Genomic DNA, 13,300 nt, shown 5'->3' on the forward strand with positions numbered 1-13,300 from the left:
CTTAACTTTTGCTGTCATCATTTTGCAGGCTAACGTGGTGAGCAGAAACGGAATGTAAACATGAAGTGCCGTCAGGGACCAATCTCAATCCGCTCCCTACTCACTCCCCCTCTCCACTCCTACCCCTTTTCCACCAAAAAAACCATGGTTCTTGAACCGGTTCTGTTCAGGGCCAGTATCGCCGATATCGATACCGATACTTTTTAATATTTAAGCTTCATAGGTCCTATGGATCCAAAAGACCTAGGATAGAATTTCGCCAAACATTGTACGTGACAACAAAATACTTTATTATCACAATCAACATTTTTGTTTAGAAACAATGGAACAGTAACAAAACAAGGTTTGCCTTAACATTAGGAAAATAAATCTTTTTTGAGGTAGAAAAGGAGAAACCACAATACAAAAATAAAATAAAAATTCTCCCCTCACTAGACATCTTTTCTAGTTCTTTCTTTCTTTGTTTCTTTTTTCAAATAGAATTGTTCTTAGGAAAAACAATACAAAATAAGGAATTTTCTTCCTTTCAGTGCAATTCTGTTTTTTCTTAAATAAACAGAGTGTAAAAAATACCACTCAACACAACTTAAAACAAAATCTCCTGAGGTAGAAGGCTGACAAACCACAATACAACAAAATTAACACACCACAACAAATACTGTAAACAGTTTCAAACTTATTCAGTTTTTTCTGAGGAGAGCACTGAGTGGGCGGGTCAGGCTGAGCCTACCTGCATGGCTGTTTGGCTGGCGCCGCTGAGCCACGTGACGGTGCAACAACAAAAGACGAGAGGGGGGGGGGGGGGGGGGGGGGTGCACTGCTCCGTGCTGTGTGACACAGTGCAGCGCTACTCTTACAGACAGAGAGACTTTGATGAATCCGCGTGCGCAGCAGTCAGTGCGTGCGGGAGAGAAAAAAAGCTTGAGTATCGATCTTTTTACACGAGTATTGCTCAATATCAATACCAGCGTTGGTATCGATATTATCGATACCGCCCACCTCTACTTCATGCTTTATTTTTCACGTTAAGCGTTTTCCGTTCTGTCCGGGTCACTTTTATCTCGTAATATCACACAATTCACCTTTTTAAAGAGGCTTTGAAAATATCAGCGGCAAACTGGCTCAAAATGTAATCAGGTGAAGTTTAAAAGATAAAAATGCAGCATTACGCTCCATACGAGACCCCAGCGGACGCCATTGTTGCTAACGCTATGCTGTACAACACGACACGCCCACAGACGGACGTCACGGTTTGTGCTGAAAAACCAAGTATTCTGTGGTGCCAGATTGGCCCGCTAGTTCACTGTATGGAACTTCTTTTTTTCCGGTGGAAACACGCGGAACCGGTTCAAAGTCAAGTTCGAGAACCGGAACGGGCTCCGTGCCGCGTCGGTGGAAAAGGGGTATCCGCCTCCGTTTGCGCGTTCACGTGGAGTGTCCCTCTGTAGTGGAGTGTTAGTGAGGAGGGAGCGGATTGGGAAAGGCCAGTAGCTAACGTAAAACTGCTCGAGTGGAAACATCGATTTCATATCAGTTCACAATGCTCATAAATAAATTGACAAACACGAAAACGAAGGGTATTCTCTCTATAATTTTATTGTATGTTTTAGTTAGTTTTGTAAACGCCTAATACAGTTTCAGTTAGTTATCGCTTTTTCTTTTAATTACCGTTTTTATTTATTTCACTTAACGAAAATGTTTTTTCAATTCCAGTTTTTGTTATTTCGTTCGTTTTCGTTAACGATAATAACCCTGTTGTGCACAGACGATTTTCGAAAATGTATTCTACTGTAATTATTAATATGTGTCAGATCTATCATTTTGTCATTTATTTTCATTGCATTAGTCTAATCATGGTAATGTAGTATACTGTGGCTACAGAGGTTAGCAGTACTTACATTATTTCTGAGGTAAAAAATCAATAACTTTCTTAGTTCTCTTCTGTGATTTACTACTCTCTGCCGTCTTAGTGTGGAGTCGGGATACATGACTATAGATTAATCAGTAAGTGGCGCAAATAAAGAGATAAATACCCAAAATTTTGGCGAGTGGAGTTTGAAATGAGCATGCGGTCTGTAACTATGGTCACTTGAAGCTGGTAAGATGGTGGACGTAGTACGTACGGGTGTTGTGTGCATACTGCACACTTCTGTACTGAAAGTACGTACTTCTTTACCGGCTGAGCGGTGCATTCTTCCTCCAATCTAGTACAGACTCAGTAAGTATGCAATTTCGGACGCAGCCTAAGTCTGTGTCTGTTGCTTATTCTGAATTGTGTTTGTTTGTAAACTGTGAATTAGTTCTTAATCTGGTCGTGATGTTAGTGAATTAAACCTACATCTCTCTGATGGTCTGACCAATGAGCTGTCTGTTCTGACATGCTGCTTAAGCTCGGCTAGCTCAGTCGGTAGAGCATGAGACTCTTAATCTTAGGGTCGTGGGTTCGAGCCCCACGTTGGGCGAGTGTCTTTATTTAACGTCTACAGAAACCAAAAGGACGTTTTTCCACTTTGGACAGTCGGTCTCTGGTGACTTATCAGGTGGATCTTTGTGCTTGTAGGACTGTTGTTTACTGGATGTTTTTCAGTTACTTATTTCCACTATTCTGTGGAGCTACACATTGTTGTTGAGTCTCATATACGTTTGATCAACAGGCAGGTTGTGCAATAAAATGCACTCGTCCCCGGGTGGGCTCGAACCACCAAGATTCGATTAACAGCTGAACGTTCTAACCGATTGCGCCACAAAGACACACACACAGCTGTTTCATTGGATGGTACACACAGGTCACATGACTTGCTAACGTTTACTGAAGGGCAAATAAGTTTCTGACTTGAATGAGAGGGGCATTAAAAAGATCTCACACTTGTCAGAGACAACATTTGAAACCCAGGTCAATAGGAACTGCTAGTTAGAGAAGGCTCACTTGTTTGTTAGTTTAAGTCCAAAAGTTTGAGTGGCCCAAACAGGGATCGAACCCACGACCTTGGCATTACTAGCACCACACTCTAATCAACTGAGCTAACCAACTGACATCCAAGAGCAGGGCATATACCCACATACCCGATTCTACACTGACAGCCCTTCAGTTATGGAGCTGCCACACAGAAACGATGGAGAGCTTTACTGTTGATGAGCAGAACAGATCTTCGTGTGAGATGACTGAGGTTCATGTATTTTTCTTTTAAGAATAAATAAAAGCTGATGCTTTTAACCTCATACTTTCCTAATACTTTTATTCTACACGCTCTAAATTTCTGCCATGTGCAGTGCAGGAATTCACTATATTACACAGCAGTTCTCTTTTTATTTATTTACTTATTATGCCATTGAAAAAATTTATTGTAACCATTTATAAAGGTCATGCCACGTTCATTAGATGAAATGAAGCCAGAATTTAATATAGTAGAAGAACAGGGTGGTATTCTTACCTTCAAAGATCAAAAAGTCCTAATTTAGAAAGTTAGAAAGTCCTAATACGCAGCGCATGCTCACCTGGCGTTATTAGCACCACGCTCTAACCAACTCAGCTAACCGGCCAGTTCATCTATTCTCTGTAGATCTTTGTACATAATTCTACACTAACTCCATTCAACCAGCTGCATGGCAGCACAAAAACCACTAGAGAGTCTGCACATTTTTAGTGAAGATCAAAGCAAAACTTCTCAACGAGAAATCCTGACTTCAATCAATTTCTTTGAGAAATAACAGAAAAACTACATCACAACCTACAGCACTTACAACACAACAGCTGGTTTTAACTACTCTGTACATAAATAATCTGATAATGCAAATAATTACCGCCATCGAGACTGTAAAAATAAGCGGCTCCTAAACTGAATTTGGAAGTTATTGTGCCAGAAATGCAGCAGTTTCATGTTATTATAGTCCCAAAGAAGTCCAGCATCACATGTATGAATGACTACCGCCCCATCACTCTCACACCAATAGTGATAAAATGCTTTAAGAGATCTTAGCTCATATAAATAGCAGTCTTCTATAGCAGTGTAAAGAGCAGGTGGGTATAAGCCCTCTTTATACACAGGGCTGTACTTTAGAACCCTTGCATCATGAACCGGCCCAGGATAACCAACAAAAAACCTATACTGCTATACAAGCTGTACACTGACTACTTTAAGTTATATCCAAGTCTCATTTCTATTGTGTTGTCCCATGAAAAGATATAATCAAATATTTGCAGAAATGTGAGGGGTGCACTTACTTTTGTGAGATACTGTAAGGTAGCAACACTGAGTGTTATACTGTTTATTAGCCTGACTTAAACATTAGCAAGTCATGTGACCCATGTGTACCGTCCAATGAAAATGCTGCGCGCATGTCTCTGTGGCGCAATCGGTTAGCGCGTTCGGCTGTTAACCGAAAGGTTGGTGGTTCAAGCCCACCCAGGGACGAGAGTCTTTTATTGCACAACCATGTTGATCATAAACCTCAGTGTATATTATCTGGAAACAGATGCTCTTCATATAGAAATATGCTTTACATTTGCTGGATGGTAATAACTCTTAGTGAAGTCTTAATGAACAATTAAACATCAATTCAGGTTGTGTTTTCAGTTCAACTGGGAAAAATATTAACAGTAACCAGAGGTGGAAAGTAACGAATTACATTTACTCATGTTACTGAAATTGAGTAGTTGTTTTGTGTACTTGTACTTTTAAAAGTAGATTTTACAAGCAGTAATTTTACTTTTTAACTAAGAATTGTAATTCGCTACATTTCAAATAATTTTCGTTAAAAAAAAAAAAAAAACACAAATACAGTGGTGTTCAGAAAAATATCAGTGATTTTAAAAAAGTGAATAAAGCACAAAATCATTATAATAACTTTTATTTCCATAAATGCAAATGCACTGAAAATACTACACTTTCAATTCTAAATCAAAACATAAAAAAAAATTAGCCAGTTTGTGTTCATCCTTTACAAAAAGTTAAGAAAAATTAATATTAGGCTGTTCAAAAATAGCAGTGCCAGAACTTTTCTTCAAAAACTAAAAAAATGTTTGAGGTTTCACTTTACTTTAAATTACTGAACTAATATTGAGTGGCATAACGATTGTTCTGATATTCAACGATTGTTCATAACGGTATTCTGATATATTTAAACTGATCCATGATCCCTCGTCTGTGATAAATAGACGTAACACCATGGTATGAAAAACATCCCCATATCATCATTTTGTACCACCATGCTTTACTGTCTTCACAGTGTACTTTGGCTTGAATTCAGTGCTCAGGGGTCGTCTGACATACTGTCTACGGCCACTAGACCCAAAAAGAACAATTTTGCTTTCACCAGTACACAAAATGTTGAGCCATTTCTCGTTGGACCAGTCAATGTGTTCCTTGGCAAATGTTAACCCTTGATCTTTCTGGAGGTGATCATTGGCTGAGTATTTGCCATTTTGGCTATTCTTCGATCCATTTGAACAGTAGTTCCACGCTTCCTTCTGCGTCTTTCAGGTTTTGGTTTTCACTTCAAGGCATTTCAGATCATTTTAGCTGAGCAGCCAATAATTTGCTGCACTTCTCTGTATGTTTTTCCCTCTACTATCAACTTTTTAATCAAAGTACGCTGTTCATCAGAACAATGTCTGGAACAACCCATTTTACCCAGTATTTCAGAAGGAAATGCGCTATGACCAACCTGTGCAACATTTGCCACCCTCCTACCTTAAATAAGGGCCAAAATTTACACCCGTTCTTCTGCAGAATGAATGACTTCACCAATTGAACTCCTCACTGCTATTATTTTGAACAACCGCCTTTCAATCAATGCTTCGATTACTCAGAATGAGCGGCATGCACGTCCTAATTGTTGGGTTTGTTTTGTTTTCATTACTCTACTACATTTTCAAGTAAATTATTTGCTATGTAGAAATAGCATTTCTACTAAAAACAGTGATCAGGTTAATGGTGTTGGACTGCTATTTTTTTAACACCACTGTATATATAAAACAGTTACATGTGCAAAAATATGAAATAGAAAAAAAATATTAATAAAAACAGTGCAAAATAATAACAATAAAAATTATAATATTTACATTAATGAGGTAATTACCTCTCTCTCTCTCTCTCTCTCTCTCTCTCTGTGTGTGTGTGTGTGTGTGTGTGTGTGTCGCTTGCTCTCTCCGCTATACTGAAAGTGATTTGAATTTCGACAATAAACAGCTCTTATTATGACTGACTGATTCCCTCTACTGATAGAAGCGGAATGGTTGAATTACAGCCGATAAGAACTGCACAGAAATATAAATATGTATTATAACGGCTCCCAGAGGCGCGACTCGGTTCCTTTTGTTCATTTTAAAGAGCCGTTTTAACGACTCATCACTATAGGCAAAGCACGCAACCCGCGTTGATGTTGTAGCACGAGGAAAGGGGCGTGTGAGACAAATTTTGATGTTTGAGGCGGCTAATGGTCTACATTTTCATGATAAGTTGACTTTTTTGTATTTTATTATTCTATTTTTAATTTATTTTATAATATCGGTAACGTGAGAATATTTTTGACGGCACCCCTGACGAAGCCAGATGCGGCACCCCGGTTGAGAAAGGCTGCTCTAACCAACTGAGCTAACCAGCCAGTTAAGCTTTTCTCTTTAGATCTTTGTACATAATTCTACACTAACTCCATTCAACCAGCTGCATGGCAGCACAAAACCATTAGAGATTCTGCACACTTACAGTGAAGATCTGTAAAAATGAGCAGCTCCTAAACTGAATTTGGTTGTTATTGCACCAGAAATGCAGCAGTTTCATGTTATTTTAATGATCTGAGATCTCAGTCCTACTTCAGACATCACTGTCTAGTCATTTCTTATGTTCAGACTTTCTTAATCCACATCTAAGAGGTTTTGTGGGTTCTTATGTGTGTACTATCTAAACTATACAGTATATTTTTGGCACATTCGACACTCATCGAGCACTTTATTAGGAACCTATCTGATACCTGCAATATTTGATTATAAGCTACACCTACCACACAAATAAATTTTTTGGGTATACAGTTACTGACTGTAGCACACCTGTCACCGTGTACTATTTTCGTACCCTGTTTATCAGAAGAAAGGGACCCCTAGAGATCCAACACAAACACAAAAAAATGTTGTTGGGATTTATTAGGAACACATACCCTGTTAGCACTGGTTAGCAAATCTTAACGCTGCTGCTACTACTGGCTTTAATATAACTTTGGAGTGTGTCTGTGGGAATTTGTGCCCATGTGGTCAAGTTCAGTCAAGCTTCATGCAGATTTTGCAATGGAACGTTTAAACCTGTAGCGTAGTGGTTAGGGTACTGGACTAGTAATCAAACGGTTGCTGGTTCAAGCCTCACCACTGCCAGGTTGCTGCTGTTGGGCCCTTGAGCAAGGTCCTTAACCCTCAGTTGCTCAGATTGTATACTGTAACTGTACTGTAAGTCGCTTTGGATAAAGGCGTCTGCTAAATACTGAAAATGTAAATGTAAACCTAAGAGATTCTCCTCCACCACCACTTACGATTGTTTTATTTGTTATAAGAGAATCTTGAGAGAACATGTCAAACTCCGTACAGAAAGTGACCACATGCCAGGTTTTGAAGCCATGTCTGAATACTAATGGAGCATGCTTGTTTAAAAAACGGTGCTCAGTGCAATGATAGAAAGTCTTTAAATCTACTGGATGAAGGTGCATTATGACATCATAAGTTCTATTAGAACACTGAGGTGTAAATCAGAGTTTGAAGAGCAGCTACATGCAGAACTGCAGAAGCCACTTCACATTTTGCTGATCAGCTTTCTCCCAAGATGTTCAGGATCGTCTCTCAACAACTACTCCAGGCCGCTGGACGGTTTAGCGGCCTGGCTAAGACACACTACAACTCTCAGTGTGAAAAGCCTGCAGCTCCGAGGATGAGACTCCGAAAGGTCGTCGATTCAGAGAACAAAAACCTGGCCAGGGTCTGGAGCGAGTACGCCAGGCGGTATCCTTTGATTTTAGACCCCAAGGACTTGCTGTTGAAAACTTCATCGGTCGACCCTGTCGCTGGTGAAGCAGAGAATAGCAGAGCAAGTCCATCATCTACTGGATTTGATCATTTGTTCCTGGAAGCTGCTCTGGTTGCACTCGGACTGGGCATTACATCCATACAGGGGTTATGCCTCATGGCCGTCGCCACCTGTGTGCTCTGATGGTCCGGAAAGGGCCAAGAGGGCTCGCCACCAGCCAGAGGAAACTTCTAGACCTCAGACCGGGTAAAACTAAACACAGTGTTATTACCCGAGTGTAATTCAGGTTTTGTGGGACTTTAATAAGCACAAAATATTTAATAGTACAGGTGGATGTCGAGAGCGGCCATATAGAAATAAGGAATCTGCCTGCTTTCCTTCTACTCACAGATCCAGCACGTCAACTTTATGGACATCGTCTTAGAGCTGGTGCTGCTGGGAATTCTGGGAAGAGCGAGGGTGCATCAGATCATTTCAGTAAGAGAGTCTGTGCTCTATAGAGTCTAGAATGAATCTGTGCTGCACTACAAGTGTAGTCAAACACCGGAGACGAAAGCTCTTTTTGGACCAGCTGATTGCTCTCATCTATTCGTGTGTTACGCCCAGATGGACTGAACGGCAGTACACATAGCGTTATTTATTCCATCTTCAGGTGCGTGTTCTTTACACCACGAATGATCTCGAATAGAACTGTCTGCTATCTGTTATTTATTCTTTTTCTCTCTCAGACTGAGATGCTGAGCTTCCTGGCTGAAATCTTCACTCTGGACGAGTCTTTGTACGCAGAACCTGAAGCCCTGGCTGCTGCACTGGAGACGCTTTTATGGCGGAGCCTCCGACGGTTTCATGAAAGGCTGGAAACAGATGACATCTAAAGGCCAACCTTGATTAGAACCTTTATTTAACTGTCAGGGATGCATGTCTGGTGGTTGACGTGTTGTTAATGTGTGTTCACAGTTTCTGTACCTGTGGATGTGCGTCAGGACCCAAGACATGGGCGACATGTGAAGATACCACCAATTTATTGAGATTTCAGAGAGACGTGCTGCCATTAAGTTGACGTCTTTACATCAGGACAACGCCCGGATGACTTCGTGGACCAGATCCAGATGTGTAAAAGCTGATGTTCTGTGAAAATGTAATAAAAAGAAGAAACTGTGATTCGTTCATTCTCTGGTGTCTTTATTCTCTAAAAGAAAAGATTTCCAATGATTTCACTCATTGCTATAAAAAGTTGGGACGGAGGCAGAATAAGAGTGGAAGGTTTATAGAAGATTAAAGTTACAGTTGCTCTCCATGCTGCTCTTTATTTTGAGGGAATTTGAGTTGTGAGATGTGGGAACAAACTGGGAACTGGAATGTGGACACAATACAGAGGAAGTAAGGTGTCCAGATATTTGAGGAAAAGAGGCTGTATATGGCAAAGGAACCAAATTACTGCTCCTATTTTATACTTACACTTATCACAGTTCTAGTAAATAAGGGTTAAGGGCCTCGCTTAGGGACCCAACAGTGACAACTCGCCAATGGTGTGGCTTGAACTGGAAACCTTTTGATTGCTAGCCCAGTACCTTAACCACTAATACCAAGTTCACACTACATGACTGTGTTCAGATCTCTGTTCAGGTAACACTACACAGTGGACAGTGAGTGTAGAAACAACCCAGCTAGCACGATAGATCTGGGCCGATTCCGGCTCCGGTTCGGCAGTGTCGGCTGTCTGTCGGCTCGGCACCCCGCATCTGGCCCGATTATGGCTGCATGTCGGCACTGTCGGCTGACTGAGACTAGGCTACATTGCGGCACCCCACATCTGGCCCGATTATGGCTGCATGTCGGCACTGTTGGCTGACTGAGACTCGGCGGAATTGCGGCACCCCACATCTGCCCCGAATATGGCTGCATGTCGGCACTGTCGGCTGACTGAGACTAGGCGGAATTGCGGCACCCCACATCTGCCCCGAATATGGCTGCATGTTGGCTGACTGAGACTCAAAGCAACTTTTTTAATCCAATATAATAGTTGTATATGTATGTGTAAAATTATTTTACAGTCGCTTGATAAGCTTGTTTGACTTGAACCAGATGTATGTACGCTAAGCCATGATAACTGTTTATAACAATGATAACTGACAAGTGATTTTTAACTATTACCTTAATGTTAATACATGGTGGTGTCAGATAGAATCAGTTCACTATACTTCAATACGAAAGGTTCCCTGAACGCATGCGCATTTAGTTCGGTTTAAATAAGAAAACCGTTATTTTTTTACACTTATTCACTGAGGATTTCAAGGTAACGTTAACTGCTCCTCTTTAGGACTAAAACTTACTAAAACATTATATTAAAAATACTGATATACTGTAGTAACAGAACAATATATATAATCAAATAATTTCGTATTTTTGATAATTTATAAATATATTATAGCTATGTTTTAATGTTAGCCAAAAATGCTAGCTTGGCCGGTACGGTAAACTAACTATCTAGCCAGCTATACATAAATATGGCAGCAAAGGCTATCAAAAATAATTTAAAACATACATCTAAAGGAAACTTACACTGATATTATGAATACGATATAAACCATCTAACAATATAGCCAAGTTATATTACACACATAAGATTTTAAAACAATTACATTAGTTATCTATACCTACATTTGTACGGAGCTGGTGGTCCATCTTTTTTGAGTAAGGGTCGTGATGTATATAAAAGGTTGGTTACATTAGTTCTTCCTGGCAGTTGACAATATTATAAAAACTTTTAGTCATTGGCTGGCATAAATAACCCAGGAAACATGTTTACAAAGACAAAGCACATTATCATGCCTAAGCACTTATTTACAAGTCTTTATGAAGTTCCTTGATTGAATGATTTAAAACTTCTATTACCTTTGGGGTCAGTTTGACCCCATTCAATGTTTAACGTCTTTAAATAAATGATTTACATCATTTTTTCTGCTTCATATTTAATGACTTTTCCTAACTTAATGTGGACAACTGGGTAAACATAAAATTAACATGATGATATGTTTTCAGTGTCCTGTACACATGTTGTACACATCTGTGTTCTTTGGGGTCAGTTTGACCCCAGGCTGTTTTAGCTGTAAAAAACATATAATAAATATCAACATTTTACACACATTTGTTTTGGTTGTTTAGGTGATATTGAGGTCACTATGACATGCAATTTTATAATCTTAAAAAAACTTTAAGGCCCTAACCCAACATACTCACAACTGTAGTAGTGCGAGAACCACTGATAGTTCACACAACATGGGGGAGGGAAAAACATCATCCTCACGAGATTTTTGATATTTCTCATGCTGTGGGGACAGAAAAATATAGAGACAGAGGATGATGTTGAGGAGGACCCTGATTATGAGGCCTCCTCCTTTGATGAGAATGAGACCCTCAGTGTTGACCCTTCTTTTGTTTCTCAACCACCAGCAAACACACTACCTTCCAAAAATTTTGAAGTTATTATGGTCTGTCTCCTCACTTGAACAACAGGGTAGACTTAGTGCTGCTAATGTCATCAAAATGGTTCCAGGCCCCACCAGATACGCTGTCAGAAATGAAAAGTTATTATGGTCTGTCTCCCCACTTGAACAACAGGGTAGACTTAGTGCTGCTAATGTCATCAAAATGGTTCCAGGCCCCACCAGATACGCTGTCAGAAATGAAAAGTTATTATGGTCTGTCTCCCCACTTGAACAACAGGGTAGACTTAGTGCTGCTAATGTCATCAAAATGGTTCCAGACCCCACCAGATACGCTGTCAGCCATGTCAAGACATAAAATCAGCATTTGAGCTCTTCATAACACCACCACTTGAAAGGAAATATGTAAGATTTAGACAAATTTAGAGAGGTGTGTGTATGGGGACAGTTGGGAGGACTTGGATGTGACCCACTTGCAAGCTTACATTGGGTTGCTCATTTTGGCAGGAGTGTACAAGTCAAAAGGTGAAGCAACAGCAAGTCTTTGGGCTGCTGACACTGGAAGGGCACCATGTCTCTAAACACATTTCATATTTAACCACACCCACCTTCACTCCAAACCTACTGTTACACACTGACCCAGCGGCTTTTTCTTCATCAAAGCTACACAATGAGACAAAGATCAGCTCATACTTTCATTCTTACTACAGTAAAACACATTCAACTGACTTTTAAAGTGAAGTTCAAAATGTTGTACAGACATCGTCGCCATCTAGTGCTGCTAGAAATAAATTACAGCTTGTTGCTTGGGTACAGATTTGTGACTTTATTATTATTCTTATTTTATTTTTATAATTATTAATTGTTACTTTATGTTTGTTGTAATAAAAATAAACTCTTCATGTTTTAAGTGTAAAATCATAAACAGCACCATCTATAAAGATGAATCCTCTTGTGCTTATAGACTAGTTGGTTTGTAGTGTTATTTTTAAGCTTCTACTGGTGTGAATGTGTGAGTTGGAAAACAAAACATGACATTAGAGAAACTGCATGGAAGAACGTCTACTACTGACTGTAGTCCTCTCTAAAGCTACCTGAGCAGTGTTGGGGTAATTACTCAAAAAAGTAATCCATTACTCATTACTTATTACTTAACTACAATTGTAATGGGATTACTTTACTCATTACATCCTGGAAAATGTAATCTCGTTCCTCATTACTTTCCCAGACAGCACAGTACGTAGGTGAAGCATCGGTAAAACACCGCCGTGAAGGAAATTCATTGCGTTCTATTTTTAGACGTAGGATATTGGGAGGCAAAACGTGGAAGTGTCGCTTTTTGCTTTCCTATGCAACGTGCATCGGCTGAAGATCGGAACATCGCGTTTTCAGCTCCACTGTCGCATCAGGGTCTCATGGAGCCGTGGTCAGAGAAGCCCGCTTGGGACTGAAAGATCACCGGTTCTATTCATCAGACTGTATCAACGATTTTAAAGGAGCAGAGATGTACATGCAGGAAAAGTAAAGCCAAATATTACCCATAAGAAAAAGATTTTTCACTGATACTATCGTCAACAATAAATATAAACTCAAGACACACGAAATTCACTGTTGGTTTTGGACAGAAAATGAAATTGCTATATTAGATTTATATGCACTGCCCCCTGGTTCCATGAACTATAGCTACTGTATAGAAATCTGAATCTGTAACTGGTCATATTGTGTACACTGCCAACCCTGGTTACTATAACAACCACTGTATCAGAGAATGTAATGTGGCCTTTCATTAAAAAAATAAATCAATGTCAGGTATAAAATGATAACCAGACAGTAGCAACATTTACAGTC

The 13,300-nt window shown here is 39.8% G+C and overlaps 1 long non-coding RNA gene and 1 other non-coding gene across 2 annotated transcripts; both read left to right on the forward strand.

Moving 5' to 3' along the window:
* The first annotated feature begins 4,338 nt into the window (after window positions 1-4,338).
* trnan-guu (transfer RNA asparagine (anticodon GUU)) lies at window positions 4,339-4,412 on the forward strand. Its single transcript has one exon. It is a non-coding gene; the product is annotated as a tRNA-Asn (tRNA).
* A 3,319-nt stretch (window positions 4,413-7,731) lies between these two features.
* Window positions 7,732-9,167, forward strand: LOC134326852 (uncharacterized). The gene is made up of 3 exons (XR_010014613.1): window positions 7,732-8,252; window positions 8,397-8,658; window positions 8,735-9,167. It is a non-coding gene; the product is annotated as an uncharacterized LOC134326852 (long non-coding RNA).
* Window positions 9,168-13,300: the final 4,133 nt, after the last annotated feature.

This window comes from Trichomycterus rosablanca, chromosome 14 (assembly GCF_030014385.1).
Source record: "Trichomycterus rosablanca isolate fTriRos1 chromosome 14, fTriRos1.hap1, whole genome shotgun sequence".
Taxonomy (NCBI): domain Eukaryota; kingdom Metazoa; phylum Chordata; class Actinopteri; order Siluriformes; family Trichomycteridae; genus Trichomycterus; species Trichomycterus rosablanca.